We start from the raw sequence: 13,420 nt of genomic DNA, 5'->3' as shown, positions 1-13,420 counted from the left end.
TTGACGCCGAGCAACTCGTTCGGCTTTTAACTCAGCCGATGCCTTTTCGGCAGCCGCATTACTACACCGGGCCTTCTCCTTGGCCCGAGCCAGCTCCGCCCGAAGAATTTCAATGGCGGCAACACCATCTGCAGCCATGCATATTACAGTATATAACTTTCAACGTCATGCTTATATCATAAAAATGTATGTGAAGGGACTGCCCCGAATACATACCTTGCGATTTGTCAAGACGCATATTGATTAACACAATCTCATCCCCGGCCACATCAAGCTTCCATTGCAGCTCGGCAATATCCGTAGTCTGGGAAGTAGTCAAGGGGGAAGCAGCCTGTGTTCAAGTTAATCAGATTAGTCCTTGAATACTTCTTCTTGATCCTCCGTTTGCCAACCATGGGAAGCCAACCCGAGTCTCGGGGGCTACTATCTATACAGAGTGTATTTTGCGAATAAAACACTATTGCACATATTACAGTACAAACCTCGAACCCTCTTAGTAGGCTCGCAAACGCCTCATTCAATCCGCTCTTCGCAAACAGGACCTTTTCAACCACCGTGCCCATCAAGGTACGATGTTCCTCTGAGATGGACGCCTGCCGCGGCATATTCGTCAAGATATCCGGCGCCTCTGGGTCTCCGGAGGCTGCCGTAGGAGTATGGCAACCCTTTGAAGGGATCCTGTTATTCGTATCCGGCTGTATACCGGATTGTTCGGGGCCTTCATTGTTGTTCCCCAGATCCTGGGCCACCAAAGTATCACCTTCGAATAATGTCTGCATCATCCCTTGCACCACTTGTTGGTCGGGGGAGACCATCCGTGACGACACCTCGAAGTCGTCCGCCTTATTGGACGGAGAGGCCGGTGGGGGCGTCTCGCTTTCCATCATCTCTGGCAGAAGGTCCCCCGAGGAAGAGGATTGTTGAAGAAGACTGCATGCTGAGCTGCAAAAAAATTATATATTCTAGGCATTATAAGAAAGGAAGGGGACATGTTTAAACAACCTTGTTCACATACTATTTGGCCTGAGACTTGTCCTCGTCATGAGACTGCGCTTCCACGTCCTCCAAGCCCGATCCACCCACCAAAGGAATCTTGCCTCGCTTAGGAGCCTGCTTCTCCCAATCTTCAGAGGCGGCCCTTTTCATCCTAGGAGGGAAGGAGACTGTGGACCCCCCTTCACTTTTATCTTTGGATGAGGAGATTTTGATCCTCCGGACACAAGGTCCGATGTACCCTTGGAATAGGGGCTATCTTTGGTCCTCTCACTCTCCGCCTCGCCCTCCTTCACAGGCATATGGTATGGTGCCAGGGCCAGCATCCTTGTTAGAATAGGATTCGCTGGGCCCTCGGGCAGAGGGGCCGAACACATAATAAGTTCCGCCTTCTTTATCCAGCCCTAGAAGATGATAGCTTGCTCAGTACCATATTACCGTATGCATAATTACAAAGTGTTCGAGAGCCAAGTGCTTCCCAGGGTATCCGAACAGTTGAAGTTAAGGCCAGCGTCCTCGGTAGTGTCCGACCAATGTTTCCGCTTCCCGAAAATTAACTTCCACATCCCTTCGTGTGTGGTCCCGAAGAAGTGTTGGAGGGTTCGTGTGCGCTTGCATGGCAGGATTCGACGAACTAACATCTCTTGAATCACGTTGACAAGATCGATGTCTCTCTCGAGGAGGGTTCGGATGCGGCTCTATAAAGTCTGCACTTCATCAACTAGTCCCCAGTCTAGGCCCTTGTTGACCCATGAGGCAAGCTATAATGGTGGGCCAGGACGGAATGTGGGTGCAGCTACCCACTTGGTGCTGTGGGGTTCATAACGTAAAACCACTCCCGCTGTCAGTGATTGGAAGTTTCGGTAAAAGAACCTTTTGGCCAAGGAGTGTTGGTGAGTTGGCTGACCATAGCACCGCCTCACTCCACCTGTTCCCCGTCAACTACCTTCGGCTTCACAGTGAAGGTCTTGATCCATAAGCCGATGTGTGGGGGGATTCGGAGGAAGGCCTCACATGTAATGATAAACGCCGAGACGTGGAGAATAGAGTCCGGGGCTTGATCATCAAAATCTAGTCTGTAATAAAACATTAACCCCCGGACAAAGGGGTGGAGTGCAAACCCTAGCCCCCGGAGGAAGTGGGAGATGAATACAACCGTCTCGCCAGATCTGGGGGGTCGGAATAACCTGTCCTTGAGCTGGAAGCCAGTGTTGGACCTACGCGGTCAAATATCTGGCCACCCGAAGCTTCGCAATATCCTCCTCTGTAATGGAGGAAGCCACCCATCGGCTTTCAGAGCTGGGTCCGGACATGATGGGAAGGCTGGAAGCAATGAAGTCGAACCTTGGGTGTTGGAACTCGGTGTTGGGGAGGCTGAGGAGAAGTTTGGCATAAAAAAGATGGCCCTTGGTTCCATTATAAAGGCCGCGGATATTGAACACCTCCTCCTAAGCCTAAGAACCTGCCTATTCCAAAGGAATCTTTCCTACGGCTGTGTGTTGCAGATCCAGACACGTTTGTTTCATCCAAAGACTATCTTGGAGTTCGGAAGGAGGAAACTGCCTTGCAATGCCGAAGACAGATCTACGCGTCGGATACCTTATCATTGAAGCCATGTTCAGGGGCTACTGAGGTAGTCTTGGACTAAGGGGTCCTCGGGCGTCCGGCCTGTTAGCCATTGGCCGGACTGATGGGTTGTGAAGATACAAAGACATAAGACTACACCCGTGTCCGGATGGGACTCTCCATGGCGTGGAAGGCAAGCTTGTCGTCGAATATGTCGATTCCTTTCTTTGTAACCAACCTTATGTAACCCTAGATCCTCCCGGTGTGTATATAAACAGGAGGACTTAGTCTGGATAGGGGAGATTCATTATCATAGCCATACAAGCTAGACCTCTAGGGTCTAGCCATTACGATCTCGAGGTTGATCAACTCTTGTAATACTCATATTCACCAATATCAATCAAGCAGGACGTAGGGTACTACCTCCATAGAGAGGGCCCAAGCCTGGGTAAACATTGTATCCCTTGTCTCCTGTTACCATCGACCTTAGACGCACAGTTCGGGACCCCCTACCCGAGATCCACCGGTTTTGACACCGACATTCGCCGTCCCCATTAAAGAAAGAGGGGCACGTCGGCAGCGCATTAAATGCGTTTGTCCGACGGTGCCAGAAGATAGACTCAGTCGTGATGCACCTTTCCACCTCCTGTGTGCCACTGTGGCGACCCCCTTTGTCTATAAAAGGAGACCCGAGGCGTATTGGAGGGGGATTCAGATCTTTGGAACCAGGGAGACACCGTAGCTAGTTCAAGAACTCAAGAACACTCAAATATACATCAAAGCAGGACTAGGGTTTTACGCGTCTCTGTGGCCAGAACCTGGGTAAACGATCCTTGTGCTGACCCCCAGTGTAACACCCACAATGCGGCTATATCTCCCACATGTCGGGGCATGACTTAGAGGCATAGCCGGATGGTAGTTTTGTCACAATAGGGGTAATCTTCACACAATCCCATGTACTGAATAATAAAGGGATAAAGATTTGGCTTATAATGGCTACTTCACACAACTAACAAGTTAAACATACGTCATCGAGAGTGCAATCAAGGTCCGACTACGAAACCAAAATAAAAGAAGACAACCCCAAATGCTAGATCTCCGATCGTCCCAACTGGTCCCCACTACTGATCATCCGGAAAAGTCACAAAACAACGATCAAGATCTTCATCGAGCTCCCAGTTGAGCTCAGTTGCGTCACCTGCACTGGTATCATCGGCACCTCCAAATGTTTTGAAGTAACTGGGAGTCACGAGGACTCAGCAATCTCACACCTGCGAGATCAATACTATTTAATGTTATGGGTAGGGTAAGGTAATGAGGTGGAGCTGCAGCAAGCACTAAGCATATATGGTGGCTAACATACGCAAATAAGAGCGAGAAGAGAAGGAACGCAATGGTAGTGAACTAGAAGTAATCAAGAAGTGATCCTGAAACTACTTACGTTCAAGCATAACACAAGAACCGTGTTCACTTTTCGGACTCCGCCGAAAAGAGACCATCACGGCTACACACGCGGTTGATGCATTTTAATTAAGTCAAGTGTCAAGTTCTCTACAACCAGACATTAACAAATTCCTATCTGCCACATAACTGCGGGCACGACTCTCAAAAGTTTAAAACCTGCAGTGGTGTCCCAACTTAGCCGATCACAAGCTCTCACGATCAACGAAGGATATGCCTTCTCCCGGTAAGACCCGATCAGTCTCGGAATTCCGGTTACAAGACATTTCGACAATGGTAAAACAAGATCAGCAAAGCCGCCCGATGTGCCAACAATCCCGATAGGAGTCACACGTATCTCGTTCTCAGGGCACACCAGATAGGTCAAGCTATGAGTAAAACCAGCCCTCAAGTTGCCCCGAGGTGGCCCCGCAGGTTGCCCGGTTCGGACCAACACTTAGAGAAGCACTGGCGCGGGGGGGGGTGTTTAAAATAAAGATGACCCTCGGGTTAATTACTCCCAAGGGAAAGGTATAGGTTGTTAGGCAGAAGTAAAACCAAGGTTGGGCCTTGCTGGAGGAGTTTTATTCAAAGCGAACTGTTAAGGGGTTCCCGTAACACCCAACCGTGTAAGGAACGCAAAATCAAGGAAGATAACATCGGTATGACGGAAACTAGGGCAGCAAGAGTGGAACAAAACACTAGGCATAAGGACGAGATTTCCACCCTTTATAAAGTATATAGATGCATTAATTAAATAAGAGATATTGTGATATCCCAACATATCCATGTTCCAACATGGAACAAATCTCAACTTCACCTGCAACTAGCAACACTATAAGAGGGCTGAGCAAAAGTGGTAACTTAGCCAAACAACGGTTTGCTAGGAAGGTGGGTTAGAGGCTTGACATGGCAATATGGGAGGCATGATAAACAAGTGGTACGTAGCGCGACAAGACGATAGAGCGAACAACTAGCAAGCAAATATAGAAGTGATATCGAGGGTATGGTCATCTTGCCTGAGATCTTGCAAAGAAAAAGAACGAGTCCAAGAAGTAGACGACCCAACATAGTCGAACGAGTCCTCACAACTCCGGAATGAAACCGAACCTAACGAGAGAAGCAATCCAGAAAGAAGCAAGCAACATAGTAAATAACCATCACATAGACATGGCATGATGCGCAACCAAGTATGATGCATGTACGATTTAATGAGGCATGGCATGGCAAAGTGCACAAACAATACTACAAGTTAAGTGGAGCTCAATATGCAACGGGATGCATATTGACAAAACACCACATTCGATTATTTAGTTCTCTCTTGTTTAGGTACTCAACAATATTAAATATTGGTAAACATCGCAAGAGGTGAAGAATAAATAAATTAACTATTTAGGCAAGTTTAAATGAGGCCAGAAATAACAAGCAACAATTCCGGTAAATCCCCATATGCATTTAGCAATATAATGCAAACAACAATTCTAACCATTTTAAGTGTTGCTATCATGATGTGGATGACATATGCAAGTTTTATGAAAAGGGGTGCCACGGCGGTGAAACGTAACTGTTACCACGGCAACATTCAGGTGATCTGGCAACTCAATTGAGATGCTGGTGCAAAGGAACAAGGGTGGGTGTGTGAAACATGCAAGAGTGACAAGGAGTGATCCCGGATACCGGGTGTCCCACATGTCGGTGGCAAGGCTTACGGCGATCATGCAAGGAACAAAACGGACACGGTGCAAACACGGGCATATCATACGACACATCACAAGCATTCGTCCACAGCCGTCGTTCCGACGGTTATACCTTCCAAGGATGCATTCTCGGAGCGGTTTGTAAAGGAAGTAGTCGTACACGCGGGTCGAAGAGGAAGTAGTCGTTCATGTCTATAGATGTTTGGGGTCACTACACGAAACTTGACGTCCACGGGGTCTTTGCGGGTCGACGGTAGTGGTAAACGTTTTGTAGCCATTCGAGTCATCGATAGAGGAACTTGACGCTTGTGTTACACGGGTCTTCGACGATGGTAGTGGTACATATCGTAGTGGAACTTGGTGGATCCAAGGTCTCTGGGAGTAGTGGTACACATGTCATCGGGGTAGTTGTCGGATCTGAGAGGTACCTGGCAACAGTAGTGGTACACACAGTCTTCAGCATGAGCAGCTGTACACGGTCGGAGGGGAACTTGGCGTGTCATTGTGTAGTCGTACATCGAGATCCTCATGCATTTTGATGACTCTGGAAGAGGAACTTGGCAACCACGGTCTTGACGTCAACGGTGCCAGGCAGCAGAGAGCACGCACAACAGGGCACGACAGAAGTTGTGCATGTCAGCAACGGGTTGTCCAAAAGAGGCACGGGCCATGGCGCCAAGGATGAGCGGCAGCTGTGTATCCGAGTCGCGGGAGGGCGGATCAAGCGGCGCACGACAATGGGCCTGAGCTGGCCGGTGTCCGGACGAAGGCGAGCTCCGGCGACGGGACTTGGCGACGGGGCCGGCGCCAGGAGGAGGCGCGGCGTCGGGCATGCAGGCAACGAGCAGAGGAGGCGAAGCCACGGATGCAGGGTGCCGTGCGTGCGGAGCAGAGTCGGGTAGCAGGAGCGGCAGGAGGATGGCCAGCGTGTGCGGAGGCAGAGGTCGGGTCGACCTGAACGGCAGCGGCGGCTTCGGTTGGGACCGCGCGGCCGGAGGCGAGGCTGCAGGGATGCTCGGGCGTCGTGGCTGCGCAGCGGCCATGGATGGGTGGCGGCGGCACGCATGAGATGAAGGAGGCGGGAGGCGAGAGGGGCGGCGCAAGGCGGCGGTGCTCGTTGGTGCTGGGGCGCTCAAGATCGAGCGGGAGGCAGCGGGCGCTGGGTGCGAGTGCGGCGCTGCGGGAGGAAGAGGGAGATCGAGCTGGAGGCTCGCTAGGTTAGAGGGGATCGGGCACTGATGGGCCTTAGGTGGAGATGGCCTAGGGATTAGGTGGGCCAGCTTCTGCTGGGCCTCGTGGCCTGCTGTGCTAGAATAGAGAGACCAAAGGCACTTCTGTGAGCCCCTATCTCCTTTTCTTTCTTTTCTGAAAATTTGGAATACCCAGGTTCAGAAAAAGGAAAAAGCCAGCAAGTTTGAAAAGGAATAAGACGGATATAAACATACGCTTGTGCTCCTGGATTTATCCACTATTTTAAAAAAAATGTCTTGGCAATTTTTAGATGCTGCAAATTTTATACAAGTTTGAAAATAACTCAAACTCGAATAAATCCTTAGCCCAACCAAAACACCTCCAAAATACCTGCAAATTGGAGGAGGTGGTCTTGGCATTATTTAGGATTTATATGGAAAAGTTGAACATTTTCCGAATTAGTAAAAATGTCACAAGAAGAAAAAAATGAACAAAGAAGAAAGGAGAAGTGTCCAAAAATGTTGAGACTTTTGGAGGAGCCTCAATAAATGGAGAGAGAATTGTTGGCAAAGCTTGGGGAACAAACTTGAAATAGAACAGGCATGCAACTACTTTGCCATATAGCCAAGTGCCAGAACTTGAAATGGATTCAGAAGAGGAAAGAGCATGGATTATGATATGGGCACACGGAAGGAACTTTAAAATGCAAGTGGGTTGTGGTTAATTCGAAATAAATGGAATATTTAATATAGCTCCCTAATAAAATTAGGAGACTTTGGTATGTTTTGAAGAGAATTTCACCATGTGAATTCCCTCGATTTAAATGGATCGAAGGTCCATACGGTTTATTTAGTTGAGTTTTAAAAAGAGGGTGCAAGATGACATGATGCAATGCACATGATGGTAAGATGAATGCAACGAACCAAAAAAATCACATGACGAATCTCGGAAGCCATGGAAGGCATCTGGAGCGCCGGCCTTGGGGCGTTACAGCCAGACCCGCTCTTTGCACAACCCCGTGCCCGCCAACCGTAGAAGGGATCCCAGTGACCCCGTAGGTGTCGTTTTCAACCGACATATACGTTGGAGACGTATCAACGAGCAGAGCCTGATTGAAAAAGACACCAACACAAATCTTCGACGAAAAAAATTCATTTGCCACTAATGGTAATCGACATCACCAGGAATGGTAGTTAATTCTCCTCCCAAAAATTTACATAACAACTATAGAACAAAGGGTTCCAAGAATTGAAATTAAATCAGAAAAATGTGCTAAGTAGAGGTTAGGAGGCGCCACAAATAACCAAAGTAAGAGGACATACAAGCATAAAAATGGAGTACCTTCTCGTTGCCTTTGCTGCCACTATAACTATTCATCTACAGAAGCACTCACATGCTACCCGAGCCCAACACAGTGGACAATACATGATACGGTTGCATTGGTGGAGGGCAACTGTTGATCTATAGTTCTACACTAGCGCTTGCACACTACCTGCCACTGGGAACGGTTGTGCTATATAGTCACGTCATGAGGGTGCTGATTAGTCAACAATATTAGACGGTAATGCAACTTATCGAGGCAGTTAACAGCGGCAACAATTCCCAACGAGTTAGCTACCTTATCTACCACCGTTGTGGCTCCTTGCTCCTAAGTAAATCCATGTTGGGTGTGACACCGTGCAGTTCCGGCAATGGAAGAAAAAAAATCAAGGTTTAGGTAGCCAATGCGACAGGAAAATGGAGATTGGTAAGAGGAAGAGAAATGAGCGGAGGATCCAGATGATTGACGATTGGGGTATTGTAAAAGACATGGACCAGTCAGGGAATAACTAATGATCTGAATAGTGATTTGATGGTGAAGTTGAAGAGACCACCGCTTAGGGGTGGACTAACGAGCAGCTCGGCTCGTTAAGCTCGTACTCGTTAAGCTCGTGCTCGTTAAGGCTCGGCTCGTTAATCTCGTTAAGATTAACGAGCAGAAAACTCTGCTCGTCTCGGCTCGTTTGAAGCTCGTTAAGCTCGTGAGCGCTCGCGGGCGCTCGTTAACAGACTATAATGTGTTATGATGTACATGATGAATGTGGAGGTATGGTTTTCAAGATGAAATATGATGACAAAAAAAATGAAGTAGTTTGTTGCCTCATATGTCGATTAGATTAAATAGATGGGCTGAGGTGCTACAAAAAAAATTTGTCACGTAAGATGAAAATATGCGTTGTGTTGTTACTAACGAGCTTAACGAGCTACTCGTGAAACTCGTTAGCTCGCTCGTTAAGCTCGTTAAGCTTAACGAGCTAAAATCAATGATTGGCTCTGTTCATTAAGAAGCGAGCTACGAGCTTAACAAGCCGAACTATCGAGCGCTCATTAAGCTCGTGAGCTACGAGCTTTTGGTCCAGCCCTACCACCGCTCTGCAAGGAATTTGGTCTTTTTCTAGGAGATAGGGCTAGATAGATGGCCTTGCATGGCTTTATGTACAGGGTGAAATGGAGTACCATGTTATTTGGCTATTACGGGGTGATGAAATTGAACTACTGACATGTCAACTATGCTGATGTGGGATGGCTGCATGTCAAGAAAATTGCTGTAGTAGGGATCAACTATTTCGGTAATATAGATAATATATGACTACAAATTAATGCCTCTAGTAGTGTACCAGGATGTGCAATGATATAGCGTAACATGTAAACTGTGAATGGTGACTTTGCTACGAATATGTCACCTCTATATGATCATGCAAAGCAAAAATGAAAATGAAACTCAAATAATGTGATGAATAGTAATAGTGGAAGTTGCATGCCACTATATCTTGAAATAAGTATGGAAATACCATGATAGATAGGTATGGTGGTTGTTTTGTTAGGACCCCGATTCCAAGTCACATCGATCTAGCCGGTAACACCTCATATCACTTTGCGGCCTCACGCACGGTATTCCCACGGGTGCCGCCTTACCATGGCCCGGGACCGTTTGCGCCTTTTGGCTCACGTATATGATCGTGTCGCTAGCATCCATATGACAGAGAACCCGGGTTGACATGACTAGTCGTGAACCCAAAGTGGCACTAACTTACGGGGACAGGCATACATGAATCAACATCGAGCATGTCGGTCAGCAGCGTGCGAATCCGGGCTGTAGCACTGGGCTAACAGGACTCCAGTGAACCGGGCTGTAGCAGGCTAGGCAGTACTCCGGATGATGTCACCGTGTGACATTTCCCCGAAGGGACATCCACAGGAACAAAGTGAATCACATGCCGGCCAGTCAATTTTTCCGGAGCAGTAGTCCTGGGCTAGCAGGACTCCGGTGAACCGGGCTCTAGCGGACTACTATGGCTCATGGAAGCATAAGACTACATTTCCCCATAAGAGAGGATACCAAGGATGGACAACTAGGTTGTCGGATCCCACACATACCAAGCATTTCAATCATACACACAATATGCTCAATATGTGCAATACAACATGCCATCACAACAAGACTCTATGACTCAGAGTATTTATTCATTAGGCTCCGAAGAGCCTGATAAAAGAAACATGGGTCTTATGACCCAACATTCAGAGCATACAAGTCAAAGCACATGCGGAAGCTTAACATGTCTGAGTATAGACTTGTACAAATGAAAAAGGCTGAGAAGCCTGACTATCTACCAGATCCTGCCGAGGGCACAAGATCGTAGCTGAGGTATCAAGCTAAACGTCGAAGTCCACACGGAACTACTAGCGAGACTGAAGTCTCTCTGCAAAAACATAAAATAGCAAACGTGAGTACAAATGTACCCAGCAAGACATACATCAGAACTAACTACATATGCATCGATATCAACAAAGGGGTGGTGGAGTTTGACTGCAGAAAGCCAGCTTTGACTCGGTGGCTATCCTGAACTACGACTGCAAGTAACCCTTTGAGGTGGCGCACACGAGTCCACATATTCACCATATCAATACTCCACTATGGATCCGCTCCCGTCTCCCTACGAGAACGCCATCCATAGCAATCATGCTTATCTTGCGCATTTTAGAGTATCCACTTTCACTTGTCTATGAACTATGCAAGGTGTCCAAGTTTCCATATCCTAGGAATCCGGCTATTCGAATAGATAATGATAACCTTGCAGGGGTGTACTTCTTCACACACGCTCTCGCCACTTACCGCCATGTACATGTCGTGTACCTCGGCAACCTTCAAGCGGAAGCCTGGCGAGGGAGTTGGCCACGACCTGACTAACCACACAAGTCGCTCGTCCAGGTTTATCACCTATTCGGGTTCCATCCGCAAGGAGATCGGGCCGGGGTGTCGCTCACGGCCCCAAATGATGTGTGCATGGTTCCCAAGCCCACCATCCGGGTGCCACTTGGTACACCGTGCCACTGTGCCTAGTCTATCCCAAACCCACCTGTACCAGGTGCCACTTGGTAGACTACTAACACAACCTACAAACACCAGAAACTAGTTGCAACTCCTGGACAGAGATCGAGTTGATTAATAAGCCGAGAGGGGCGAGTTACCGGAACCCAATGTGTGGTAGTAACTGTTCATGGATCACAAACACAGAACTCAGTTCCTGAGAACGGCTGCAATGAGACAACCCACCATGTACTCCTACATGGCCTCTCACCGCTACCTTTACCAAATCATGTTCACACACTTAGCTCTCAATGGTAGGACATGTTCACCATGTTCCAATTCATTCCTGATGAATCAGGCCTAACTCAACTCTAAGCAGAAGCAGGCACGACAACAAGCATGAATGAGTAGGCACATCAGGGCTCAAACAATTCCTACTCATGCTAGTGGGTTTCATCTATTTACTATGGCAATGACAGGTGATGCAGAGGAAATGGGTTCAACAATCGCAGCATATAACAGTTGAATTGTTGTTGTCCTAATGCAGTAAAAGAGAGCAGGAGCGAGAGAGTGGGATTGTATCGGAATGAACAAGGTGGTTTTGCTTGCCTGACACTTCTGAAGAGGAACACAATTCATTGGTGTCATCGTTCTCGTTGTTGGTACACGTCTATCGAGAGGGGACAAATACTGGCAACAGATAAAGAAACACAATCAATGCATATGCGACAATATGATGCATGATCATGACATGGCAATATGCTGTGATTTGAGCCAATGCATCTTGTTATTATTTAAATGAAGTTGGTTTGAATACATGATTAAAATTCCAACTCCATATAGGCTTATTTAAATGCCCTTTATTTGTTTTGTCCAAAACAGAGGACAAACATTGTTCAAACATGCATGAAAATGATACAGATGGATTCCTTAAATTTTTCTGATAATTTTTCATATATAAATTATTTAATTCTGAGTAATAGATTAATTGCTATGATTTTTAGAAGTTTTAGACATTTTCTGGAATTTTTTAATTATTTTAAATCCAGAAAATGATTTACTGCGTCAGCATGACATCGGGGTGACGTCAGTAGGTCCAAGGCGCCAGCCAAGGTCAAACCTGACGGTTGGGACCCACATGTCAGTGTAACAACTAACTAACAAAGTAGTTAGTGTTACGTTAGTACTAATCTAGGTTAATTAGGGCCTGGGCCCACTGGTCAGTGTCTAAACTAACTGTCAGGGTTAATTAGCACTAATCTAAATCTAACTAAAGATTAACAAAGACGGGCCCGCACATCAGTGACACAGGGGCTAAACCCGGTCAAACCCAATGCTGACTGGGTTTGACCCTATAGTAGGGCCCGCTGCCAGTGGCTATTAGGGTTGCTTAGGTGGCGGGGTTAGCGTCTAATGACGGCCACGTCGGCACTCGCCGGAGCACGGCCGGCGACGACCACATGCGACGACGGAGGCAGGCCGGAATCGCGGCTCCGGCGTCCATTCGGTGCACGGATGGGTGCTGAGGGTGGCTGGCGCTCGCGCGCATCTAATGGAACAGGTGGGAGGTCACAGGGTGGACAGAGCTCGCGGCGGCGCCGGAGTTCGATTGAGTGCGGGGTTGGCGCTGTGGTGCGCGGAAGGGCGATTTAGCATGTGCGTTAGGCTCCTGGTGGCTTCCCGAGCGCGGCGACGCGCTCCGAATCGAGCTCAAGCGGCTACAGTGACGGCGTCAACATGGCCGGCGGCAGGGGAAGCTCGGCCACAGCAGTAGCGCTAGCTAGGGGACGAGTAGAGCAACGTGGTTAGGGGGAGGAGAAAGAGGAGCTCACGGCGATGTGTCAGGTAGGTTAGCGGCCTCAGGGACGCTCTGGACAAGGCGAATTGACGGAGTCGATCTCCGGGCATCAGAGGTGAAGACGACGACGCTCCGGTCGACTGGGGCCTCTTCTGGTCGCGTGCGTCGGGTGTGTTGATCCACGGGGTCGTGGCGGAGCTCGGGGAAGCGGAGAGGGAGTGAGGGAGTGGCTGTGGCCGTGGTGGAGCTCATCGGTGGCGGCGCGCGGTTTGGTGAGTTGGGGAACAGCGAGGGAGAGGGAACCAGAGGAGGAGGGGATCGGTGCGGGGCTTCGTCCACGTCTCCTGGGCGTCGTGAGACGGCCACGGGGGTGTGAGGCAGGCAGGG

General features: G+C 48.5%; 1 long non-coding RNA gene across 1 annotated transcript; it reads right to left on the bottom strand.

The window, feature by feature from the left end:
* Positions 1 to 3,500: 3,500 nt before the first annotated feature.
* LOC125553827 lies at positions 3,501 to 7,101 on the bottom strand. The gene is made up of 2 exons (XR_007304223.1): positions 6,125 to 7,101; positions 3,501 to 3,830 (listed from the first exon to the last, which is right to left on the bottom strand). It is a non-coding gene; the product is annotated as an uncharacterized LOC125553827 (long non-coding RNA).
* Positions 7,102 to 13,420: the final 6,319 nt, after the last annotated feature.

The sequence above is a fragment of the Triticum urartu genome, chromosome 4 (assembly GCF_003073215.2).
Source record: "Triticum urartu cultivar G1812 chromosome 4, Tu2.1, whole genome shotgun sequence".
Taxonomy (NCBI): Eukaryota; Viridiplantae; Streptophyta; class Magnoliopsida; order Poales; family Poaceae; genus Triticum; species Triticum urartu.
This window is presented reverse-complemented; position numbering and strand designations above follow the sequence as displayed.